This window comes from Typopeltis vanoorti, chromosome 6, assembly GCF_054136105.1.
Source record: "Typopeltis vanoorti isolate ZY-2024b chromosome 6, IOZ_Tvanoo_1.0, whole genome shotgun sequence".
Taxonomy (NCBI): Eukaryota; Metazoa; Arthropoda; class Arachnida; order Uropygi; family Thelyphonidae; genus Typopeltis; species Typopeltis vanoorti.
The window spans coordinates 82,087,226-82,114,848 of NC_143554.1; positions in this window are offsets into that span (position 1 = coordinate 82,087,226).

A 27,623-nucleotide genomic window follows, 5' to 3' on the forward strand; every position below is an offset into this window, starting at 1 on the left:
TTAATGTATTGGCACCTTCTAGTCCAGAGATTCCCAAAGTGTGGGTCGCGTGCTGATTTTGAGTGGGTCGCGTTAATTATTTAATTGTGAATCCATTTCGGAGTGATGATGTGGCTACTGGTATATCTACGAAGGCAGACGAACTAATTGATTTGTCCACAGACACTTTGTTGAAAATGAATTTTGATCATAAAAATTGATAACAGTTTGGGCTGTCAGTTCAAAACATGTAATCAACTCTTTCTACCAGAGCTTTAAGACTGCTGCTTCCTTTTACTATAATACTTCGTACATGTGTGAAGTTGGATTTTCGATAATGATAGGAATTAAAAACATATTTCGAAATAAACTTCAATTATCAAACCTTGCGTCTGAAATAACGCATATCAATATAGACGTCAAAGACAATCATTCTTCACATACACCTCATTATGTATGTGAAGAATGTGTATGAATATGTATCTGATCAATAAATTTATTTATTACTTAAGTGTATTCAATAAAAAATTTAAAAGTATAAAGCGAAATTTTTTATTCCACCTCTCTTTTAAAATACGCATTACAAGCGAGTTTTCATCTAGAAAAATTACCGTTTTCTAAAGTGGGTCTCGACCCATAAAAGTTTAGGAATTCCTGCTATCGTCCATTTGCAACAGGGATCGTCATCTTTTACTTCAGGAGAGTTTTAATTGGTCTCGAATTTTCAGTGGTCAGATTTTACTGGTGCATGCTTAAACGAAAGGGTAATGGCATTTTAAGTTCCACTTTGAATAAGTGAAGAGCTTATTGTTTGGCTTTAAGTAAACATTTCAATGATTATACTTTTAAGAGAAACTTATGACATGAAATTAAGAATTATCAACACGTTTTCACAAGAAACGTATGTTTAATATATTGCCATATATTTCAGTTTGAAAATAACAAACTACCATCAGTGGCTTGATAGGAAACGGTCTTTTGCAAGGTAGAATACAAACAATTGATCATTCAAAATTAGAACGAGCCGCTTGATGTTACATCGCTAATCACGATATCATCTTACTGAAGAAAGGTAAACATAAGAGTGCAGAAATAAAAAAAATAAAAAAATAAAAAAATAAAAAATAATAATAATGATTAATGTGTTATTCAGATCAAATTTCCCATATTTTTGACAAGGATATGCAGTCAAGGACATGCAGTGCTGAAGCCTATTCAAAGAGAGGCTTCATCACTCTCTTTGAATAGGCGTTCTAATTTATATCGACATCTGTATAGAAGGCGAGTTTTAGACCAGAGAATGTTGTGATTTATCTTTATTCCGTGTTGCGCCAATCCAGACTTATCGGATTTGTTGTGAAGAATATAAGATTGATGTTCTTGTATTCTTTTTTTCTATAGAGCGTCCGGTTTGTCCAAAGTAAGAAAGATGGCAGTCATATGGAACTTGGTATACACCAGGAAGAGACATAGTTGAGCGTTTATCTTTAGACGATGGGAAATAGGTGGATGTTTTATTGATAGGAATATAAGTAGCTGTTAGATCATATTTCTTCAGAATTCTTGAAATTGGTTCTGAAATTGGGAGATATATGGGATTGGAACTCGACGTATAGATTCTTTGTTGTTTGGGTTTGACTTGTAGGATTCGAACAGATGTTATGTAGTCCTTTCGGAGAAACCATTTAATTTCATGTAATGTTTGATAGTAGAAAGTTCTTTCTGGAACTGCTGGGGAGTTTATCAGTTAGTTCTAGCTCGTCGAATTAAACATTTTATTATTCCTGTCTTTTGAAAAGAATGATGTGCAGATTTTGGGAGTGTAATGTCCTGTAAAAGTGGGTTTTCTGTAAACAGATGTTGTCAAATTGCCTCATGGTGAGCGGAAAAGAAGGATGTCTAAAACGGATAATTGTTATCTTTTTCAATTTCCATGGTGAACTTAATACGAGTGTGTAAAGCATTGATTTTTGTCTAAAAACGAAGGTAAGGAATCTCTGTTGTGAGGCCAAACTGCAAGAATGTCGTCTATATATCTAACCTAGAATGAAGGTTGTGGGTATATAGATGAAAAAAGGATGTCTTCTAAATGTTCCAAATATAAGTTGGCTAGAGGAGGGGAAAGTGGACTTCGCATGGCAGTTCCTTCTACTTGGTTGTAGAATTTGTTTTGACTCAAGAAATATCCGGAGTGCATTACGAATCCGAATAATTTTGCGATATCTTGTGGGAAGATGTCAGTAAGTAATTCTAAAGTCTCTTTGAGAAGTACATTTGTGAATAGAGATTCTACATCGAATCTCACCATAAGATCAGTAGGTTGTAAGGAGACATTTTTTAATTTATTTAAGATATCGGTAGAGTTTTTCAAAAAAAGAGCGAGATTTGCCTATATGTGATTTCAATAAGTTCGCTAGATATTTGACTCTGTGGTAAGTAGGTGAATACAGTCTACAATAGGACGCAGAGGAATGTCTGTCTTGTGGATTTTGGGTAGACCATAAATAAACGTAGGAGGTCTTGCAAAATGAATTTTTAACCTTTCTACGGTGTCTGCATCTAAACTTATAACTTCATCTAGAAGAGAATTTAATTTCTTCAGTTGTCTGTTAGTGGGGGTTCATGATCCAGTTATTGGTATGTTGAGCGATCTCGTAGTAAAAGAAAATTTTTTCTTTTGTAATCTGAAGGGAAAAGCGACAGTAATTATGAATTCTTCAATATATTAAAATCTGGCAATATATTAAACATACTGTTCTTGTGAAAACGTGTTGATAATTCTTAATTTCAATGATTAGTCGATATTCATCCATCATTAGGAAACTTCTTGTAAGCAGACACAATCAGAAAACTGGGGAAAGATCAATTCGATCTCAAAAGACAACATGTTGATCCTAATCAAGATCACCTCTTTTTATTGTAGTAATTCGGTATCGAAGTAACTTTTGTGCGAAAGTTAGTTAATATTTTTAAAGCTATGCGCAATTATCATATCATATCATATTGTTACGAAGAATTACTTTTAAGTTTTAATCATTTAAAAACATAGCGTGTAAATAATTAATTTAGTAAGTTAATTATTTATTTCCATTCTATTTCCGTGTAGTTTTTATTCCGGAAACTTCAACACGAATAATTTAAAATCATTTAAATTCATTTATGTTTTTAGTGGTATTTATAAGCGGATTTCATTCTTATAATTTCTTAAGACTCATGTTGATATTCATAAGAGTTCCTTGGCTGATCTTTAATTTTAATGAATTCGCATTGTTCGTTTGTCCTAATTGATTTTGCAATCATTTTCTTTATCTGAGAAGTCATTCCACATGCCTCTAAGGACCATTCTTGTCTTTGAGGATCATAATGGAGTCACCCACTCCTTATTTACGCTACTGTGTTTAAATGACCTTTGAATTTGCGTCTTTGTGTTCATTTTTTTATTTTTGTATACAGCTGCCAAATACCAAATAAGAAATCGAACGAATCTCATCGGAGTAAAATTTTATATCCTGTTAAACAGGATATTGAAAGTGGAACAATAGACCTCTGCAGAATCACTTAATTGTTCGAATTACGCTCTTATAGTTTATACGCAGAAATGAGAGATGCCATTTCTTTCATTTTGCCACGATCCTCCGCGGAAGATAACGCTTAACAGCCATATCAGGTTAGTTTCCTCAATCAATAAGTATACGACACATGAGATAAAGAAATTGCAGGTGTTCAAAGGGAGCGACCGGACACCATTGACAATGATGATGAATAACCTCGCGGAGGATATACGAGAAGGGTGTCTAAGTTGCGCGCGCGCATGTGTGAGACAAGAGATGCGATTGGAATATCATTTCAAGTGCGGAAACACAATTGAGAACGCCAAAAAATGAAGCACGATTTGTAACATTTTCGACGATTCAGACGTGTACAATTGCATCTCAAGCACACCAGAGTGGACACTTCGATGGAGTTTTACTTTTCTTTAAGCAAAGCTTAAAAGAAATAAAACCCGTCAACTAATACTAACGTTAGTTATGCAACTTCGAATAACTGCTCAAAGTTTTATCCATCGTGTGTATGTTGCACCTGTTGTTGGCAGCAATTATCTCTTGTGAGTGGGTGGGTCTCTATTATTACAAAGAAGAAAATAAAATTTCCGAACGATCTCGGCTGTTGCGTTTCATCAGTTTTCAGCGTGCCGTATTAATGCTAGATTGCATAATGTGGGAAGCTAATGGAGTCGTGTCGGCGACAGGTGCAAGCTACGCAGTTGACATGAAAATCACATGTTGTCTTCGAAGAACGATCCTTGTGCATAGGATAAGCAAAGGTTAATATTGGAAAAATGGTTTTGCTAGCTATAGTTTTCTACCGGAAAAGGAACTTAAGTAGCACTAAAATGATTTTTTTAACTTCCAGGGGTGCGACACGTCTCTCCCCTTTGAGATAAAATATAAATCCACACATTGAAATATGTATGTTTTAAAATATAACGTAAAATACTTCTACACATTAATAGTTGAAAACTTGTTTTTAACTCCTAAAAAGTAGCGCATGTAGAACTTTGCCCGTGGTTTTTGGTTCTTAATCCAATGCGATGTCTTTTTATTCAAAATAAATACGATGTTCTGAAATACAGAATACAGCATCACTCCTGAAGTACAGTCTTTAATGAGAGATGCTGTTTGAGGAAAGACCCGATTCGAGTCCATTTAAGATGTGAGAGTACTCCAGTTGAAGGTGAGTTCGCTAGCTTTATATAGGCAAATTTATTTTTGAATCTAAAACTGGAGTTTTCTGCTGTTTTGTAGAAGGAAAAAAAAGAACATGCAATATTTTCATGTCACTTTAGGCCTCCACTAAGCATGGTGTTTGCAGTAGTCTTACACCGCGTTGCTAAAATTGTCTACCACCTCAAGACCTTCGCAAGCATCTGTGCCACAACCTCCACTGCCTATTGATTGGAGAACCGATGCACTCTTCACTTGGCCAAACAGGCTAGCTTACTGGGTAACAGGAAATTATCTCAAGAGACCCAAAACTTTGTTGGTGGTAGTTCCATCGACAATATATATAATGTCCTTTTATATTCTTCAGTGTAAGGAAAATTGATTTTTTTTATGTCGGTAAGCATTTAACTCGAAATGTGTTTTTTTATTTCCGTTAGATTTTGTAAATAAGAAGTTTCTCTGCTCTAAGGCCAAAATACGTCTTCTTTCTCTTATTGATCAAGTGAAGACTAAAAAGGGACTTTGGGGTATTGTGCTCTTTTTGCTGTTACGGAGAACGATGTCAGAAAGCATGTTGACATCTTTATCAGACCGCCATAAGAAAGGTTGTCAGAAAATAAAAAGAAAAGACCGATTAATAATGATCTGATGTACCTGTTTTTGTTATGAAAGATAAAGCGGAGAATTCCCCCAGGGTTGTTGTTGTAACACACCGAAGCCTAGAGATACTACTGAAACTTTTAGCGATGATATGAAAGAACACTTTGATGCTCTGTTGTGGACATGAAATGGAACGGAAATGGATCCCGAAGCAGGATATAGTGCACTGGTTTCAATTTGTGTGTGTCCTATTATACTTTTATGTTTCCATTTCTTTGTCGGCTTTCCATCTTCTGACCTTTCACCTCTTTCAAGCTTGTTTACCGCATTTACTGCCTTGTCTTTTTCAATCAATTTTACCTCCCTTCAGTCTTAAACCCATTTGCCGCTAGCCATCCTTTTTTTTATTTTCTTTATTCCCTTCGTGTGTTCTCTGCAAAATATTTGCAGGTACAAATATGAACTAGGAAGTAGTGTAAAGGAACTGGCTCTCACTTACACTTTATTCAGACGTCTGAGATGAATTAATGTAGCAACTATTTTACAATTCCGTTAACCTTGCTTCAGTGTCTAGTGAATGGTCTAGTGAGTAGTAGTAGTTTTTTTTATTTATTTTTTATCAATAGATAGCTGTTTCTCCTCTAACTTTTACACTGAGAGCTAGTGCTTCCTTAACCGCTGAGGATTTGCCAAACTAAAAAAAAAAGTTCAGCGGTTTGTTTATTTTCTTCCGTATAAAAATAAAACATTATTGTATAAAAGATTATATAGTTGGTTTAGTTACAGTAAAAGAGTCTTCGAGTTTAGGGCTCAAATTTCATGGACATGAACTAATTTCATTTGGGTGAGTTAAGTGGTGTCGTATGGAGGTGGATAGATTTATTCTGTCTGGAAAACTTTTTTTTTTCTCTCATTAAAAGGAAAAACCAGCAAGAGAACGCAGCCAACTGATAGATTGTCTAATTTCTATAAATAGGTGTAATCGTCCTATCGTAGCATTAATTGTGAGGCCATGATACTTTGCGTCGTGACACACCATTGAGCGTAAAACGATAAAGAAAATATTATATGAAACGTTTTCTTTAAAATCTTCATAATTAGATTTTCACTGTATGGATGTAAACTATAAAATAATTCATAGTCATCACTGTTTCTCTTCTACTGTATTTAGTTTAAAGCATCCCGTAATATCTGGGATTTTATTTTATTTTATTTTATTTTATTTTATTTCAGCAGTATTGGAGATTATCTAATGATTTGGTCATGGCATTATAGTCTCATCTCATGCGTCGCATCTTATTTGTAATATGATAAACAATATTTGCAAATAGGTAATTATGATATAAAGACTATGCAGACATCATCCGATTGACTATAATACGTTTGCATTATTTCTTTAAAATAAAAGTTTGATAATATGAACCCAATTAAACTAAAAAAATTCTTTCCTGCATGAGAAAAATATTTTAATTTATATTTGTTTCACAATTTCATATGTTATTGGGAGCAACTCTAACGACAACTAGTAATAATAAGTTGAACCTCCTTTCTTATTTAATATTTTGAAGTCGTTGCCAAACAGTTTTTAGCAACAGTTATAGTGATAAATGAAACAAATATTTCTTACTTGAGTACTACTGTAATTATACATACATAATACGTAAAATCTATATTTTATAGATCATACAGCGTTACATATTTAGTAAATAATTTATACTGTGATAATGTTTTTCTGAAGAATATTTTTCTTTTTTTTTCAGTATACATTAATATTTGTTTTCTAGTTAAACTATACAATTCAGAATAGAGGATAAATATTCCTTTACTGAAATTCGATTTTTTTTCTGGGAATAAATTTATTTGTATAGTAATTAATTAACTATTATATATTATAATTACTGAAAATGTGTGTAATTCATCTAGTAGTGATGATCATTACATTTCCTTCTCGAAGCGAAGTATTAAATATTAGTAACATCTCCTGTGAACGTTCTACTCGATACATGACACACACAGTGGTTCACCTCGTGTTTTAGGCAACTATTTAAGAATGCTTCTGGTTAGTAATCGTCAATAGCGCTGATCGCAATGGGGAAAACGAAGGATTTTTCGGAGTTCGATAAAGGATTTATTGCGGATTCCCCGTCTGACTGGAGTCATGATTTTGAAAACAGCAGAACTGACTAGTTTCTCAAAAGGTTAGATGTCCTGGGTGTTTAATCAGTAGAAAAATAACCGACATTGCTTGTCTAAGATGCGTAACTGTGGAACTAGACAGTCTGTCACGAACGAGATCACTGTTGTCTGAGAAGGCGTGTAAACACAAACGGAACTTCCTGTGTGCAGTAACTGACCGAAGCATTTAATGAAGGCTCCTCTCGACCCATGTCTCACTGAACTATGTGCAGGAAATTGAAAAGGATCGGTATTGGATGTCGTATGCTTATACCTAAAATAAAAGTTTCTAAATCTGTGGCCAATATGTGTAGTTGCACACCATCCACATCCAGGTCGTGCTATTTCCTCTCCAGAAATGTACAAGATACTATGATAATACTGCATGATTAACAATCCTCCAAATTAATCTGTCACGACTGCAATATTGTCAGATCTCACATTTCGGTCTTCTAGGATAGAAACCTGACTGCATTAATTTATGTAATTAATGTAGTCAGGTGCAGTCATTTCTCGCACACTCTCAACAATGTCAGGTTAATTTTTAAAATCTTCATTTTTAATATGATTCTGCAGTTGATCATATCTAATTAAGTTTCTAATTTTTCTGAGAACTCTCATACCTATAGTCTTCGATAAGTTGTTTTAGTTCTAACCCAACTCTCTACTTCATAACTTAAAAATTTGATTTGAACACTGATGAAAATATACTGCTAGTTTGCAATTTGGCGTTTGGCTAATTTCTCTCTTATTTCATATAAAAATTATTCAGCTGACTCCAGACCATATCAGCTTTGTTTATTCTGTTATCTATTTCCAAATTTAATTTGCCTTCTTCACTGAAAATTGTGCCAAAAATGGCTAACATATTTTACGAGTACTTGTTTTGTTGGTTTTTCATTGAGAATGCAGTTGATGTTTTCAGTATTCAGATCTACTTTCATAATTTTTTAATCACCGATTTTTCATAAAAAATATTACAGCAGATATTTAATTTGGTTACATGATCCCTAAAATCTTGCACTAGGTTTATTTAGACATATAACATCATCTGCATATTTAAGAAGCGAGGTCGAATAGTTGCAAACATTTGTATAGTCGCCAATAATCTATGTTTTGACACTAATTATTTCATCAGAGAGGAACCTTCACTATCACTAATTTATTTTATATTTCTCAAATAACTTTGGGTATTTCTTTGCGAACTGCTGTTAATACTGAAATAAGTTGAATTGAAATGATTAATATGAAATAATGATTGAATGGTGTTTTTTGCAAATTTAAAGGTGACATCTAGTCATGTCTAACACGTTGGTTTTTTTCATATATCGCTCCATCCATCCATTCATCAGTGGCTTTTAAGAAGCACTTAAGCACCCATAGCTTTCCAAGTATCCTTAGACTTCCCAACTGTAATACAAGGATAAGGCGATTACCTCTATGCCTCTAAGTATTCTTGTCTGTAAATTGCGTGTGTTCTACTGGCCAATTTGTATGTTTTGAGGGACGAAAAACCCGAGTTTCTGTCAGAAAAAAAAACGATTTTCCGGTAGAAAAAACCCTCTATTTCCATAGGAGACCGGCTAACTCACCTTCAGTCGAAATAAACCAGATAAAGGTTCCTTACGTCACCAACAGGAATCGAACCCAGGTTTTATCGACCGAAGGGCTTCGTCTGTACTGACTGAGATACGGAGGCTCATCATATATCGCTCCAGAGGCTATTATTTTGAGTACTGTATCTACCTTATAGCTATATATATATAGAATTCTAAGTTGTGTTATGGGTGTGAAAATTGTGATGCAAAGAAATCAACATTTATATATCTTAGAAATCATCGAGACGAGTATCAGCAAGAGCTGGGTTTCCTAATTCATATACTTCCATCACTTGAACTTTATATACGTCGATTATTATCGATTCAGAAGATAACTTTAATCCAAGGTTGGAGGTTTGTGATCTGCGACTGCAAGATGGAATGACGTTGAAGGCAGGCTAATGCGCTTTCCGTTGTCAATAGTTGTAACTATTAATAGGGTTTACTTATCCAATCTCCAACCAGAGGATTCGAGTTCAAATTCCGCCTTGTGCCTGGATGTTTGTGATTGTCTTTGGGTAGAAGACCACTACTCTGTTTGTTAGAAGCCCTGAAATGGCTTGAGTCAGTTCCATATTTGGTTTCTATAATAGGAATTCCGGATTATATACAAAATAAATATTTATTTAAATATTAGTAACAAAAAATCCTTAATCCTCGCGGTACTAAGGTATTAACATATCCTGCTGGGTAGACGAAATATTTTTTTCATGCTCTTTCATGTTTTCAATTAGCTAAATAGCAGTTTCATATTTTCATCATAGGAGATGAAATGATATGCGACTTAAAGACTTTCATCAACATTCATACCCGCGTAGCATTCGAATCTTTTGCTTTTTTGTGATGTAAAGATGAGAGGAAGCCGGGGGGAATAAGAAAGCTTTGGTCTATCAACACCAATGTCCAAAATAGCAGACTACTCAGACCGATATATTCTATACGGATGTTTTATTGATTTATATGTTTTATCAACTGATTTATTGAATATTCTTGGTTTATGCAAGATAGTTCTCTTCATTATAATTGGAATGCGCGATTCATAATAAAAAAAGGAAATCTTTTGTTCATGGATAGAGCACGGGAATGCTGGAAAGGTTATCTTGTTATTAAAGCTCACTCCACTAGACTATTTTTTTTTTCTGAAAGGAAAGAAAGTAATAATGAAATGTGAAGGCTACATTTTATAAAAAAAAAACGAAAAAAACAAGTGGAACGACTCCGATTGTCTTCTGTTTTCAGGAATGTATTTGGAGTGATAGCTGATAGCTACCACCAGGTTTTTTCATGTTCTTTTTTTCATATCAGTGCACGCGGTTCAGGTCCTTACTTTAACGAGACTACTATAATTAGAAAACGTATGAGAATTGAGAAAAGCAACACCTGACTCCACATACAGGAATCAGGTGACATCTTATAAGTGGCGAATCTGAAGTGGAAGTGTATTGTTACTCCGCCGTATTGTGAAGTGGATGTGTTGAAAGAGTACTGTATCAAGTTCTGCAGTAAATTTTTATTAGACGACGAAAGAAATGTATAAAATGTTGCAAGTAGCATTCGCGAAAACAGTAATGAAATCGAGGCAAATACAGTTAAATATCATGGCTATAGTGATTATTTCATTGGCGCAGAAGTTAGCAATTGGTACTCACTAATTTCTTACCTTCTACGACTGTCTACAGAAAGACTCTCCCATGCTTTCGAAATGCAGTCGGAAATTGCTTCACAATTGGTCTTCCTGTAGCTGGTTTTTGCATCCCAATAGTACATCATAACAAGTAGCTCCGAGTTCCCGAGAATTTTTAGCGAATCACAGCATGTCGTTCTCTTCCTTTCTTATTCACTTGATTTTTTTTTTCAATCTTCGTCTTTCCCAGGCTGAAAATTATTCTGAAAGAAAACAGGATTTGAATACGACGCGGGTAAACCTCTGAATACGACAAGGCATCAGAGGAAATTTCTCCATACATTCTGCCAGAGATTTTGCTAGCTGTCTGATTTTGTTTCTTTTTATGGATAACCAATCGTATGCGTAGTTGTTTCATGCATCATCAACTTAACTAAATAGTCTTTTGTTTTAATTTTCTGGTAAATTTTACTCCAGAAATCCTTATTACAGTAGCTAATTCGACAAATTAAATCAATAATGCAAACACTTTAAAGTAATCATTTGCTCTGATCTGAAAATTTCAGCATCGTTAAAACATTTGGAACACACTTGTAAGTTATTAATTTCATTTTTATTGCACTTTTGAATGTAGTATTTTCTTAAAATCCGGGTTGAAAATTTGTAAAGTGCAGAATTAAAAAAATCTAAATTTATTTTTTTAAGCAATTTCTTCTTTATTTATATAACTTCATTTTTCATCGATCATTTATTTCAAAATTTTTAATTTCCATTATATTTTATAAAATATGCAGATATACGCTTTTTGTTCATGATTTACTCGTAAATACATATCCGCATTTTATACATATGCATCCATCCATCCGAATTATTGAGAACCAACAATCCCGGCTTTTCTTGTGAATTAACTACTGCTACAACTTTGTTCGTTTTTTTGTAGTCAGTACACTGATGACAGATTAGTAAAGTTAATTACGTTTCATTATTTGACAGTATTACAATTTAAATTAGAATTTGAGCATCCAATATCCTTCCATTTGCAAACTCCAACTTGAGTTGAATTTTGTGATTGTGTAAAGAACAGTAGTAATACATCATTGAAATTTCGTAACATTTCAATAAAATTTGCAATTTTTACTGAAATATCGCAATTTCAGTGAAGTTTCACTGATGTATAGTTATCATTGGTTACCGCGTACATTTTTCTGATCGTTTAGATTTTCTGATTACCCCCCCCCACACACACACCTCTAGAATTAGTTAAATTATTTATTGTAGCCATAAAAAAAAGGCAAGGTAATCCAGACTGTTTTTATATTTAATTAGTATTTTTATAAAACTATATGAAATATATTATTAATTAGTAAAGAAATATATATTGTTTCGCGGACGCGGACCAAGGGAAACGGACGCAACTTATTTATGCTGAAGTTTCTGGAAGAGCTTCTATACGTATAGTGAGAATGAACTCACTAATTTATTAACTAAATTAAATATTTATATGCTGACATTTCGCGAGCTCACGGTAGCATTTTTTGAATGTCCAGATAATGTTAGCTTCATCTGGCAAAAACGTTGGTATGTAAATATTTAATTTAATTAAGAAATTATTTGTTTCATTCTTACTGGCCAGCAATTTAAGCATCAGTGAATATAACAGCTACTAAAACTCAAATCATTATATATATATATATATATATATATATATATATATATATATATATATATATATATATATATATATATATATATATATATATATATATATATATATATATATATATATATATATATATATATATATATATATATATATATATATATATAATGATGTATAAATAGTGATGTATAAATTTGTCTTATAAGCAAAATCTTATAATTGGTCTTATTTAAACAGAACAGAGGTTTTCAGGAAATAATTCATTACTATAATATGTATTGTAATGCAGTGTATTGTAGATATAAGATATCTGCATATATATCTTTCATAAGTATACTTTGGTTTTGTGTGCTCATTCTCTCTCTCTCTCTCTCTCGAATGCCTGTTTAATGGGTATGAAAATATTATGCTCTATCACCTCTGTACGAGATTAACTTGACTTAGTTGAAAAGCATTCCAATAGTTCTTTCTTGCCGAACGATGTCTTTTATTCCGACTGCGCTACGGAGGCGCGATAAGTCTTGAAAGACCGATTTCTAGAAAAGTTTTCAGTTTCTGTATTCTGATGACCTAGCCACCATGAAAGGGATTACTGATTACGATGATCAATAATAACGGGTCTAGATGGCTTGCAGCTATCTACCTTTTGCACCACAAATACAAGGTACTTCCGTTGTTACCTTTTATTTTAAGGGGAAACCAACCAACTTGATCAGGGAGTGACCGCCAATGTCAAGAACCAGATACTACAATGACGGATAGGACTATCGATCATCAACTTGGAAGAAGTAACTCTGTAATGTCATGAAGTCAACATTTTTCGAAAAGAATTCCTTAGACCAAGTTTTAGTATTAAGAAAAATCTGATGTACTAGATTGTTGAATTTCTTGCTTAAGTTCTTGAGCGAAAAATGTTCCTTTCTTCCCTGTCATGCCAGCCATCATCAGTTATACTACACAAAAAAATTGTGTTTTTTGTAGATAGCAAAACATCCTTGATACAAAATATCAAAGAAATTTGCTGTGTATTGCCAAGGCCACCAAAAAGTAAAGTGTAATGCTAGGCATCTGGGATATCCATTCTGGGTGCCCAAACCTTTGAAAATGTCAGTTATTTATTGACTTTTACATAAAATGTGAGTTACTGACAATTATAGATTAAATTTTAAATTTAATAACTGTTTGTTATTCAATAACGATATATACACTAATAACTGCCTTAGATTTATTAACTTTAGGTTCCGAAAATCAGCACTTATATAGAGAAACCGTAACGTAATGCCTCATGAAAATACTACACAGTACTACACAACCCTTCGGAGAGTACGCCAAGTCTTTTGAAGGAGATATAAAAATGTGAAATGCGAAATGTTTTTTTATTGAAAATAATAAATATTATATCAGTAATAAATATTATAGTTAGTACTCTCTAGACAAGTACTAAATTTAGCATTTAATTCAAGTATTAATTTTGCATGACCATCCATCACCTACTTTGAAGATGAAGAGTGAGCAGACAGCCACAAAATATCAATTTAGAAATACTCAAATCATTATATTTACACTGCCATAAACGTTGCTTTCTTAAGGGAACAAAAATCTGCAACACAGTTTTCTTCGAAAAAAATTGTAAGGAGTATGTTAACAAAAAAAAAAAAAACGCTAGCTATCACTGCCATTGAGTTTGGAACTAATGGTGGATCAAATACCTTGGGAAGTTAGTCTCCGGTTTGATCGATTAACGCCACCAATGGTGGTGAGGATTCTTATTCTCTCACATTCTCGGCAGTTCGTGTTGAACGTGGTGCCCATCAGAATTCATACCGAGAAGACTCTCAAAGGAAAAATTAAGGAAATACTACTGAAACATATGTTATTAACCCAGCACTAACTCATTTGATGTTTGTCCAGAGTGAAGCACTAAGTGTCCTTAAAAAACATGTATATTCAATTATTGTAAACAGATTTGCAGTCGGAAAATTTTTAGCTTTGATGCGTCGTATCTTACGCACGTAGACAAATATTTATTCTGAAGTGCTTTTGGTCTGAAATGATTCTTCACTGGAACAGCACTGTTGGAATTTTTCTTTTCAAGGAACATGTTTGTATCTATAATCAATTATTTTGTGAAAACAATTGATCTTCTGAAATTAAAAAAAAAGAAAGATTTTATTTAGTAAGAACAATCTGCTGACTAGTTAAAGACACCACAAAGACGTAATTACGAGAAAGCGAAGAAAAAGAAATAGCGAGAAAGAGTGAATTGTAATGGAGCGTGGACCTTAGCTGTATTGAGACCTGCGAGTTAAAAATTAATATTTAAACACAGAACTTTGAGCTGTATATGCCAGACTGAAGGGAAGCGTACCCACATCGCATTCAAATAGAATGACACGTCTCTATCGTTTCACAAGACTTGATTTCGAATCCTGTCTAGGAATGAAAGGCACAACTATAAAGCCTTTTCATCCGAAGGTTGAGTTAACTGATCTCATTAAAGAGTAACAGCATGTTATCTTCTGGAACTTGTGTTTCTCTTATCCGCTAAACAGAAACACTGGCTGGTGAGGACATACGCAGTTGACAAATATAACGCACTCGCTTTGGTAGCTTTTAGTTGAAATACAGTTTCCCGAAAAGCAAAGACAATCAGCCTTTCCTAGCACTTCAAAGCGTGTTAGTCATTTTAACCCGTTGTATTTGTCATACGCAATACGTTTCATGTTTCTCGCCTTACTAATAAAACCGTAGATTTCCAGATTTAGATCCCAATATGTGGTGCCGATCACATGGTTCATTTTTAGTAGCTAAAATCTCTGCAAGAGCCAGTTAATTTTGTTGTTTTTACGCATATGTTATCGACAAAGTAAAAAAAGTACAGCATTTTGAAGACTGACCTCAAATTTTTTTTCAGCTAAATAAGGAAACAATAACTATTAATCATAGTTCTCTTAAGATATATACGTAAGGAATTGTATATCGTAATGTTGTTGTTTTTTCTTTTTTTTTTTGTTTATGCTGATATTTTAATTTTTATATATTCTAAAGTAATAATCATAAATTATTAATAACATTCTTAATCTGTAAATTAGTATTATATTTTATTAAAGCAATACTAACCAATTATATTAATTACATATTACACCAGTGTAATTGAAAAGTATGTTAATTAAATAAATAATAGTTATAATTTTAATCAAATAATTAGCATTTAAAATAGTCCCAAAATATGTTTCGCATAAGGGTTCTCGTGTACTGTTTCACCGACTCCCTCAAAATGAATCAGTCTGTTTATTGTCCCTTTCTTACTCAGGCACCACTAAAAATAATAGACGTTCTCTCTCTCTTCTTATTGGCTTCGCCAGTTTTTCGCTTTTGAAATACCTGAATATATCAAGCTCCTGTTAAAAATCTCTTGTAATTCTTTAATTATGAACCTTTTATTATTTCATTAATTCCTCATAACCATAAGAATGCCTGTTTCACTAATCATTTTCCACGTGCATGTCGTATGGTGAAATTTTAAACTTCGGCTAAGCCTAATTGTTTCCATCTCTATACTCAAGGAATTATATTGCCTTGAGCGAAATACTCCAGATACATCTCATTTATTTGTTGTTAGATTTTTCCAAAGAAACACGAAAGAAAAAATTGCTTAAAGTTTCCATCAATAAACGCATTTCAATAAATATTTTCGAAATACTTGGAAGTCTAGTTATTAATTAGTTTTGTTTAATTATAGTCTTAGGGAAAATGTGATACATTTATTCAAACATCGATATTCTTATCACTTCTGTTATAATGGCTGCTTATAATCAGAGATATTTCAGTTATTGCCACTTATAATAACCTTCCAGGTTATTATAAGTGGCAATAACTATTAATCATATAAAAAAGCTTGAAAGATAGGAAAATGAGATTTAAAGTAGACGCAGTAAACGCGATAGAAAATCAAAGTGTAAAGCAAAGAATAACAAAGCAAAAAGAGGCACGAAAGACATATCACACGCTGAAGTCCAATCTAGAGGGGATTTCTTTCGGCACACAAGCTTCTTACTGATGCAGGTCGACCAATCGATTTGTTGGGCAGGTGCATGGAATTCTGTATAATTCCACACACACACACACACACATACATACATACATACATATATACATACATACGTTCATACAAGCATGCATGCACAACCTGTTTGGGAAGTGCAAGCATTATCACCAGTTGAGTAAAACACGTTCGCCAATACTCATCGGATGGAAGAAAGAAATGGTATTTCTGTTTTGTTTCCTCTCTCTCTCTCTCTCTCTCTCTCTCTCTCTTGTTTGTGGTGGGTTCTTTGTTTCTAAGATTTATAGGAACAATGGACAAATGTGGAGATGTACCGAATTGGAAAGTGCCAAACAAAACCCCCTGTTGACAGGAGGATCTGAATTTTAAATCGAGCTGCTCACACGTTTTTGAAGCTTATTGATCTTTCACGTTTTGCGGCTCTGTACTTCGTATTTTTATTAGAATAGAGTCAGGCACGATTCGTAGAGTTAGTGATGCAAATTTCAGTTCAGTTAATCCTTCGATTAGCATAAAAGTTATAGATGTGTATGTTAACTTCAGTGATAGTCATTTTCAGAAAGAGAGAAGTAATAGTGGTATGTAGTATACAATTTAATTCAAAGAGAGAAAGAGAGAGGGATTTAAAAAAGCAATGCATGAGTTAGATAAATCTTCTACACAAAAGTAAGTGAGAGACGTTCTACGATAAAACTGAGACGTTCTTTGCTTAGCCGCAGTATTTATTTTCACTGTCAACAATCGATAGATGTCGGTATAGTTTGCGTGAAGTAATGCACCAATGCTCAGAGTGACACTTCTGAAATAGCGCGTGACTAGAATAACCACGCTCATTTCCCTGGTTTTGAAGGAAGCGTCTGAAGAGAAACAGAATTTCACGTTAAATATAAAACCTTTTCCGGAATGTGAAAAAAAAAATCTGCAAATGACGCATTAATATTTTGCTGATAGGAGAAAGCATTATAAACTACGAATAAAAGAATACGGTTAAACATCCCCGAGAAAACTAAATAAATAATTACAAATAAATACAAACATACAAAATAAAATTCGTTGCATCACATTTCAATGATATCATTGTATAATCCAAGAGCATAAGCTCATCTGGATTATAAAATGTATAACCATTACGCAAATCAATATACAGATCATAATAGCGCAGATTTTTGGAACCATATTTATATGGTGTTTGTGTATTATTTCTTCTTGCGCTTTTGGGATTAAATATTTTAAACCCGCCCTTCTGCAGAAGTATCTTTTCTAATACTTATGTACTAATTATCTGACTTTAGGAAAAGTGGCATCCTGTAAATATATAATTGTCTAAGTACTAAGATATTTAATATGGTATATTTGGTGTTCACCTTAGTGTCTCTATATTTATTATTGGTTAAAACGCGTATTAGTTTATTTTGTAAGGATATTAATGGTATCGGTGTGGTGTGATATGTTCCTCCCCAGCTTAGCATACTGTACTGTATGCTTAAAACATTCTGTATTTAGGCGAAATATAATGTTGCTAACAGTGTCACAATGAAGAATCTTTTTTTTTAAAAAAAGAAGACAAGATAACATATATCTTACTTTGTTGCATGCTTCGGTAATATGTGGTCTTCGGCTTAATTTTCTGCCAATTTTTAATCTTAAATGAGTTACAGTATTCACGTTTTCTATCTCCAGGCAGTTACAATTTATATTAGAAATAATAAACTTTGTTTTTACAGCATTGAAAGTTAGTACAATTAGTATATTCAGATGAAACCAGTTTGTCTCACTGTTTTCAGATGTCTTAATCATGTTTTTTCCCCCCATTTACAGTGTTTGCAGTGACATCCCATGCGGTGTCATCTGCAAGGTGTTTACTTTACTTGATTACTGTAGGTTATCACCAAAGTTTCTAATTTCTCCCATTATTTTCATTTATTTTTCTTCTTTCTTTTTCTCATTTCTGTCTTTCTTGTTTTGTCGGATGGACACATGTCACTAGGTTTGAAACACGAGAGTCCACATCCCGTTAGAGATGCCAGGTTTGAGGCCTTTTCAAAGGCCTCAAACCTCGAGAGTGGCTAAATTAGACGGTGTATAGAGAAAACAGGCAGGTTTTTATCCTCGAAAAATTGTGGATTTTCGTCTCGAAAAAAAGACGAAAGTACACGCATGCGTGATTGGGTTACTGCCTCGAGAGTGATAACTAGAAAACACATCAGTTTCCGTTTTCTTTCTTTTTTTTTTCTCTTGTTTCCCTCTATTTGATTTTTCAGACGTTCTCCTTTTATTAATCATGATTTATTATTTCATATGCAAAATCTTCAACAATTTAACACACACACACACACACACACACACACACACACACACACACACACACACACACACACACACACTGCTGAAAAATTATTCTATTCTCCCCTGTAAATTACATTTCCTTACATGAGTGCTTTTGGGTTACCAACACTGTAAATTGATCTGCAGATGTACTTTAACACCTTGGTGATTCGTTCCCAGGTTCTCAGTAGCTGGGCGTTGAAGGTTCATGACCTAACACATGGAAGCTGTCATTAAACTGGACTGTTGTAATTCAAAAGCAGTTAATTTACGACTTGAAGACACACGCGAGAGAATAATCTGCTTCACTTATTTGAATTCAGTGCAAAAACCCAGTTACCTTCCGAAAGTCGATATTATCGATTGGGTTATGGTGGAAAGCCTTGCAAGGAACAGCGGGTCGTACACGAAAGGACTCAGATGGTGACGTTTCTTCAGTATTTCAATAATCACTTCGATAATCGTCCATGTCTTTTGGAATGGGTGTTACAAACAACACATCTTTCAGCACATCTTTCAGTAGTTGCTTATTGATTTCAGAAATTACATTCTTTCTTCCTTTTGTGCGCCTTGATACGATCCCTTAAGACTGTACAGAAAACATTACCAACTCGTTCCACCAACACCATCTTCTGTACTACTTATTAGTGTTCTGGAAAGCTTTTCGAACGGATCACGTGTTTCACTACGTTATCTCATTTGTCGTCTGCTGTTGGATTTCCTCCTGCGCCTGCGCTCCATTGTCAGTCTCCGACATCTGCCGCTTGGGGACGAGAAAAGAGAGAGCGCGCGAGCGAGACAGAGGAAGGGAGAGAAAGAGAGAGGGATAGAGAGAAAGAGGGAGAACAAGAGAAAGAGAGCGAGAGAGAGAGAGAAAGAGCGCACATCAGTGTTTCCCAGTCCCCGGCTTATGACAGCGTCCTGGCGTTCGTGACAAGTAACGGAACGCTGGAGAACGCGGACGAAGAAAATTAGTGGAACCTTCAGTGGGAAGTGTTGGCCGTGCTCCGGTGTATGTGCGTGTGTGCAGTGCTCCACGGGTGTTCGTGCATTTCAGGTAAGTCGTTTAAGGTCATTGACAAGTCTTTCCTCTCCCCATCTTCTTTCCAAGTTAGTTTTCCATTCTCCCTCCTATCTCCTTCCTGGCACTATTGTCAGCATCACTGCTCAGCGTAGAAATGGAGCAGGCAGCGGCACGTGCGGAGAGCGATAGATATATAGTTCGGGAAAGAGGGAGACCAGAGAACTGTGGTAGATTAATGAGGGCAGCGAAAAGAAGGAATTGTGTGGTGAAGTATATTGCTCGGTGCGTGTTATAAAGGAAGTTCAGTATAGTTCTGATAAAGATCACGACAAACGGCAAAAACTGTTCTGTTCACTGGTCTGTTAAGGATGGTTTCCATTGTATGCTTAGTGTGATAATTTTATACCAGCCACAGCCCTTGAATTTCCCAAAATTCACGTCGACAGGCTTTGCTACTACGGGATGGCACTACTTTATGTGATAGGCATTTACAACATAAACTACTGTGTTTGCTGTAAATTTAGTACTGGAAAAACTGTTCTACATTTCAAGCTAGATCTTTCCATTAATCAGTTTAGATAGTATCTGATTTCATATCTTTCCTTAAATTTATATTAAAAACGACAAAAAGTTCGCCTGGGACGTCTTTTTATTTGAAATAATGTATAATGTTTTGCGACTACAAACCTGCACTTCGATCTATGGCTTACTTTCCTTAACTGGCTAACTTTAGATGTTTCAGGATGGGTTTATTACGACCAAGTGTTTGAAATGTATTAATTTTATAGATATTTTAATTTTTATCTAAATATTTTCTTCTTTTTAATATTTATATTTTCCATTAATTTTTGATTTTTATATATTGTTGCAATAGAGTAAAACTAAGATCGGGCTGAAAAAAAAAAAGAAGCAAAATATACCATATTTTTCGGTCAGACTGGTCGGTGTATAATGTAATGCTATCTCTGAATTATTTACTTCTTCAATAAGTAACTAAACCTGAAATATATACAGTCTCTTGTAACAATATCAAAAACAATCTGTTACTTGGCAACGGATTCGTTGTGTACTTGGATGGAATTTTGTATTAGACGCATTGTTGCTTTGGTTAGGAATAGGCGTCGCAGAGAGGGCGTAAATTTTCTTCTGGAATATTTGCTCTTATTTTCATTTCTATTTATTATTATTTTTTCTGTGAACAGACATTTTTCGAGACTTAGTGCTTTATACCTCATAGCACTGGTGTCCATTTTCTCATTATTGTGAACGAAATTTCTGTATAATATCGGTGCTAGTAAACATGCATTTTAGAATGTCTTTTAGGATGTCTTACAGAAGAAGCATTTTTATCAATAAGTCCTTTCTTTCATATCAAATCGAAGAATTATAGTTTCCGAATGGCGCCAAATATGTTTTCGTAGATCCTCTCAGGACCGCTGTGGGACAACTAAACAGCACTAGAAGCCGTTAAAGCCTCTGAACAGGTCATTTACGGAATTTATTGCTTTTAAAAGATAAAGTAACGAAAGTAAAGTAGACAGGAGATCAAAAATTGAGCCGCCGTTCAATGAAAAATGAAGAACTTTATCCGGGTTGCTTTTAAAAACATGAAAATATTATTTATTTCTAAGTTCGCGAGGTTTTTTTTTTATGTCTTGAAGAAAACAGAAAGCAAACTGCAGTAATTCGGTTGCACAAGGTTTCAACTTATTGGTCCATTTACCTTTGATGATACAATTAACGATAATCACTCATGGGGAAAGGTCACAGATCTGAAGGTGTCAGTTAGATAGGCTCATCCATCATGTTGAGAAGAGATTTGCACTTAGGCAGCTGATCCGCAGATAATTTTAGATGGAAGCATCGAATGTCTCAATTCATCCAAACTAGAATCCACTGCGCAATTGTCGTCATAACTCGTGCCCTTAAGCTGTAGCATTAAATGCAAATATCGTATTGATCATATAAAGAAAACTGGTGCGTCTTTCTACTGTTTTAGGTGTCATCATATATTTACGCCTTCCATATATAGTAAGGTGACCAGTAAAGACGATTTTTGAAGTGACAGTATTCTTATTTAAATGAATCTTTTAAAGGATGACTTAGCTAAAGAAAGAAAGGAAAAAAAAACGAAGAAAGAGTTATCTTATGCATCCTCTAATGTGCTAAACACGTAGCAGACGGCCATGTGTTAGAAAGAAAGTTGATATCCATTAGCCAAGAAGCGAACATTGACTTTATTGTGTAGCGCAGAACAAAAGCGGTTATTGTTATGAGTGACACGGTGCGAACGGCGGACTCGCGTTGTCTTAAGAAATTGCACCATCACTAATTGAGCTAAAATTTGTTCCAAGTAAATCGCTAAGTCTTTCGGTTCTCTGGATTTTCTTACACTTAAAATCATTAAGGAGACTTTTGTTCGAATCTGATTATATAAGGCTGCTTACTTGTAGTAAACATAAAAGCTTGTCGAATCCCCTGAAACTTCGTCCACCTGTGAAGATCAAATGACTCTATTAAATATTTTTTAAGTTTTAAAAATCTTTAAAATGCTTTATGAACTCTTTCAGCTTCCAGAACTACTAATGAGGATTTGCTTATCCCAGAATTGTAGTTTGAAAATATCTTCGAGAGAATGTGTTTACAATAACATTTTCATTCGTGGGATTAAATAACTATAGGCTGACTAAAGTCTAAGTAATACTTCATGTGATTATTCAAAAAGGTCCTCAACTAAAGATTGTTTGAGAAAAATAAAATATGTTGACGTCTTAATAATTTTATTATTGAATTTAACTGAAGAATTACAGTCGCCTGAACAATGAAAACGACATATTTTCTTAATCTGAAATTAAGAATTAAATCTACGAGATTATTACTTAGATTTTCTTAATTTTCTACTGATGTGTGATATGCGATTTAATATAAATACGCCTAAAAGTTTTAAACAACTTCAGCTTTTTGACTAGCGAATAGATCTATAATCAACGTGTTTTTTTTTTTTTTTTTTTTTTTTTTTTTGCATAGGACCAATTTAAAAAGCTAAAATCCTTTACAGGCAGCGAACTATATATAACTATATAATTTTACTTAAACATAAAGAGCCAAAAGGCTTCATTTCGGCGATATAAACATTATTCAAATTAAGGGGATATTAAATCCCACATTGGTTTAAAACCGAATAAGAAACTTAAAGATTGGAATCAGAGAGTTTCATGCCGAATATAGTAAACTATAAAAGTATCGGCGGTTACTAGCGTGAGCTAATGCAAGTAGTCCTAGTACGTAATACAATCTCAGGCAACTCGTTGCAAAGGTGGGGAAAGTTCTGATCGCTAATCTTGGTGTTTTCCATAATGTAAAAACACATTTCCTAGGAAATGTATGCTGTTATTACATTATGGAGGGAGGTCACTACCCAGACCGGTTTCAGCCTTTTTTGAGGCTTCATCAGTGAGTAGCCAGACCAAATAGATACCAAAGGGTATAGCGAAAAGAACTTATATACTTTGCTATACGAGTTGCCAAACAGGTGCATATTTATATTTAAGTAACATTTTAAGTTACTTAAATATAAAGAGCCAATAGGCTTCATTTCGACTTCATTTCGGTTTTAAAACAATGTGGGATTTAATATCCCCTTAATTTGAATAATATATAATTTTAATTTATTGAATGGCAGAACTTTGAATGAGGATTGTGCATTCAAATACCATTGTTTGACGTTTCTTGAGTGTCAAATAATGATATCAAGTAATGGAAGCACATGCAGCGTGGAAATGTGGAAATGTGTACACTAAAGTGATGTTTGGCAATGCTTATAATGGCATCAGAACCATAACATGGATGTATAACATCACATGCAGAAGAAAGCAGCACCAAAATTGGCAACAAAAAAGTATTTGAATTCCACTGCAAGGTTCCTAGCTTATCTAACGCTTGGTGTTGCAGGCGTTTTATTTTGGTAAGTGGGATTTATGTAAAAAGTATCCCACCAGATCCCTGCATAACACTGATTCCTCCATTTTATATTTACTGCTGCAAAGAGCCAATTCGAAATAATATAAACATCCATTGCTTTGGAATACGTTTCCTTCCCCTCTTCTCCCACATTTCTTATTTGTATTCTATTTTGGCGTTTTTACAGCACATGAAAAATTTTACCGACTCTCAGGTGTTTTCATGTACAGAAATATTGAAGTTAGTGCTTATGCAAACATGGAATTGCAAATGATTGTAAGAAGATGCACTTTATAAAGTCTTGGAAAAGCATGCATTAAAGTATTTGCTAGCAGCGGTAAGACTGAGAATATCAGTGAAAAACAAATTTTATATATTCAGTCTTCAAACTGAAGACACAAATCGTGATCAGTTCTTTGGGACTATGAGGTCATTGTGTATGGAACGCACGCACTTGCCTCATATTATTCAGTAGAAAAATATACGACTACAGGAAGAATATTTTTATTCAAAGGAAATATCCTAAATATCTTCACTGTTAAACATTTTAAGAACTCAGAGGGCTGGTATATTTTAATAATGCTCATTTCTGTATATTTCTACATCACACAATTCTGAAATTGTTGAACAGTAAATTTACAATTTACTGCTCAACAGTTTACTGCTCACCTATGGGAATCTATTAAAGTTTCGCAAAGACGATAGGGAGGGAAGAATCGATCTTCAGAATTATGCAGATTGATATCACAGTAATGGATCTAACCAAATTAAAACGTGCACAGGTTAGCCGACATGGATTGACCAGCGGGATTCGAACCCACAGTCCAACGGGTTGTGGGTTCGAATCTCGTCCTGCGCATGGATCTTTGTGAATGCATTTAGGTTGAGGATAAATTTCACCTTCATAGGTGATGCTACCGCTCTACTTACTGGAGATTCAAAATAGCTTAAAAGCCATTTTGTTCAGTATTGTTCGGTATTTCATATCCATAGTAGGGGTTCCGGGATTATTTAAATCTTTGCTCACCTTCAGGACTAATACTGAAAATGCACCACATGTTTGCAGTCTTTCCTGGATGGAATTTATATAAATAATGTGTCCAGTTTTACAGTAATATACAATGATGAGCCGTAAATACAGAAACGTGTTTGAATCTGCTCAAGCATTCGTTTACGTTTACCTACTCGTATATTTATGCTATCAATATAGCATAAATATACGAGTAGCTCTTGACTTGGAGATTAATCATATAAATTTCGATTTGATAAAATTATTAATGAAGTTTAAGAGAAACGGAACGATTCTATAGAATACTCAGCGGCTTTTGATTAGCAAGTAATGTAAGGATCAACAATACTTAATATACTTTGCACCGAGTGACTAGCGTAAATGTTAAGTCCCTGAGGAAGTAACTTTCAGAAGCGCTGATTAAAAGAGAAGAAAATTTAAAACTTTCTCAAAACTGAAGGTTTACTAAGTACACACAGATTAATTAATTAAGGCTGAATGGAATGAATTTTACTATCACGCACTAAAGGTAATGCACGAACTACAAGGCGTAAGCTATGCACAGGGAATTATTAAGCTTTAATCAGTTCATTAAAAACTTCAGAATCCATATAATGGGGTCTCCAAATACACCGCCTTTTATTAACGAGAGCTTTCAAGTTCGTCAACACCACCCGATTCTAACGTTTCTTGCCCACAAGACCGTTAAAGCTCGTTATAGTGTGTTACTCAGAACAGTTTTCCTTGTGGATTGCCATGTTTATTCTTATTTGCTAAGATACTGAATTTTCATTTTACTATATTACTTGGCATATTATTACCATTTTTAATGGCTTGTAATCTTGTAGAATCAGAATATTCATCACAGATCTGTTGCTCAAAGTGAGATGTACCGATCCCTCAAAATCATCAATTGCCTTTTTTTTTCCATAAGAATTTTTTTTTTTTTATGATTCAAGGAACGACTTTATTTTTTCCTTATTAGTGGAAGTGTTTTTCCCCTTATGATTACTACTCGACGCGTTCATAGTGAATTCCTTTTTAATACGTCTCTCTCTCTCTCTCTCTCTCTCTCTTTCTCTGCACTTCTCCCTCTAATGTTTCCCCTTCAACTAGTATTGATGGTGCCCTTTGTTTGAAAAGATGTGGGTTCGAATCACGTCTACAACGCAAAAAACCTTTATTAGGGTTTTCTTCAAGTGAAGATGAGTTAGATAATTTTATAGGGCGGTAGAAAGATTTCCGACAAAATAAGCCAACCAACCAGAAGAACGCACATAATTTCTAGACATAATATAGTGTCCTCATGGAGAATTGGTTCTTCCGTAATTTCAAAATAACTTCCCCTTTATGCTGAGCGCCTTTGTAGCACAGACGGAAAAAAGAAATTGTTGGAATGACCAGTCTTTTAATTCTATTCTTAGAAGCGAGGAATATTTATAAGGGCTTTTAAAACGAAACGGAACTGGATGATTTCCTTTCTAGACGGTAGAGTTTTTCTCCCGGAAACTCGAGTTTGCATCCCCACAAAAATAGCCGTACCGTCCGTCTATCGGATAACATAAATTCTATTACCGGATATAACATACTTGCTTTTCTCTTCTTAGTTGCTTTTTTTTCTAGCGTACTTCTAAAACAACTAAAACATCTAGCCGCTGAATAAATATGAAATATAACAGACCTTCTTTTTTTTTTGTTAGCTTAAACATTTAGTTTTAATTGTCTCTTTTTTTTTTCTGTTTTTCTAGAAATCAGCTTACAATTCACACATTATTGGCATTAAACTAAAGAATCAGTTTATTTACCGATCTCGGGTGATTTAAAAATGCTTTATCCGAAGAACATGCTGAACACCTTCGAGAGAGAGAGAGAAAAAAAAATATATATATATATATATATAATGCAAAATCTATGATCAACGGTGAAGTCTATGAAAAATCTTTGCTTATTAAAATCTTTTATATTATAATCTCTGTTTATCTTCAATTGACTTTCTTTATTTTGTGTTTACTGTGTTAGATGAGGAACTGATCAGAGCGCCATCTGAAAGATACTTGTGAATCCTTTAAGCCTTTTCCCCCATAATCTCATGGATCCTTCCAGTTTCTTGTGAAGCTGTTTAGGTCCTACTAATTGCATGCGTACAGTGTATTTGCGTGCGTGTTGCCTAGACTAAAATTTGTATCTGTTCTGTGACGTTGGCAAACGCCACGACCTAATGAGTCGAATTCAAGCATATCAAAGCAGTAGGTACTTGAATGGTGTATTCGTTGTCTCTATTTTAACTTCTACACACACACACGCGCGCGCGCGCACGTACATACACTCAAGGGAATTCGATGGCATTATTGTCTCCGTCTCTTATTCAAGTAATTGGGACGTATGCCGTCTGTCTCTGTATGCGTTTCTAATTCTTGCTGCCGTACATGTGCTTTGTGAAGCTGAATGTACTTGAAAAATTTAGGGAAAGTCATATAAGTTATGTTCTTCGTAAATGTCATTTTTGTCACAGCTATTGTTATAGAGATGAAATAATATAAGCAGCTGTCAAATATTGCATATTGTATACTCAAGCCGATCTGTCTATTGCCAAATAACAGACAGACTGACTTGAGAACATATGCAGCTGACAGACATAAATATACTGACGACTTATGACTTCAAGTGTCCTTGGTGAGACATTCCACCGCTTTTTTCCCCTTTAGCGTTCTCATATTTTTCTATTCCTAACTTTTTTTCTCTACCATGCATATTTGATTTTTTTAAAATCTTTTAACTTGTTTTGGGAAAAAAAAAACAGAAAGAGCGAAGATTACTTTAGATGTTTTATCGACAGCTGCCAAACAGTAAATAGCTGAGTTGCGAAAATTACAGAGTGC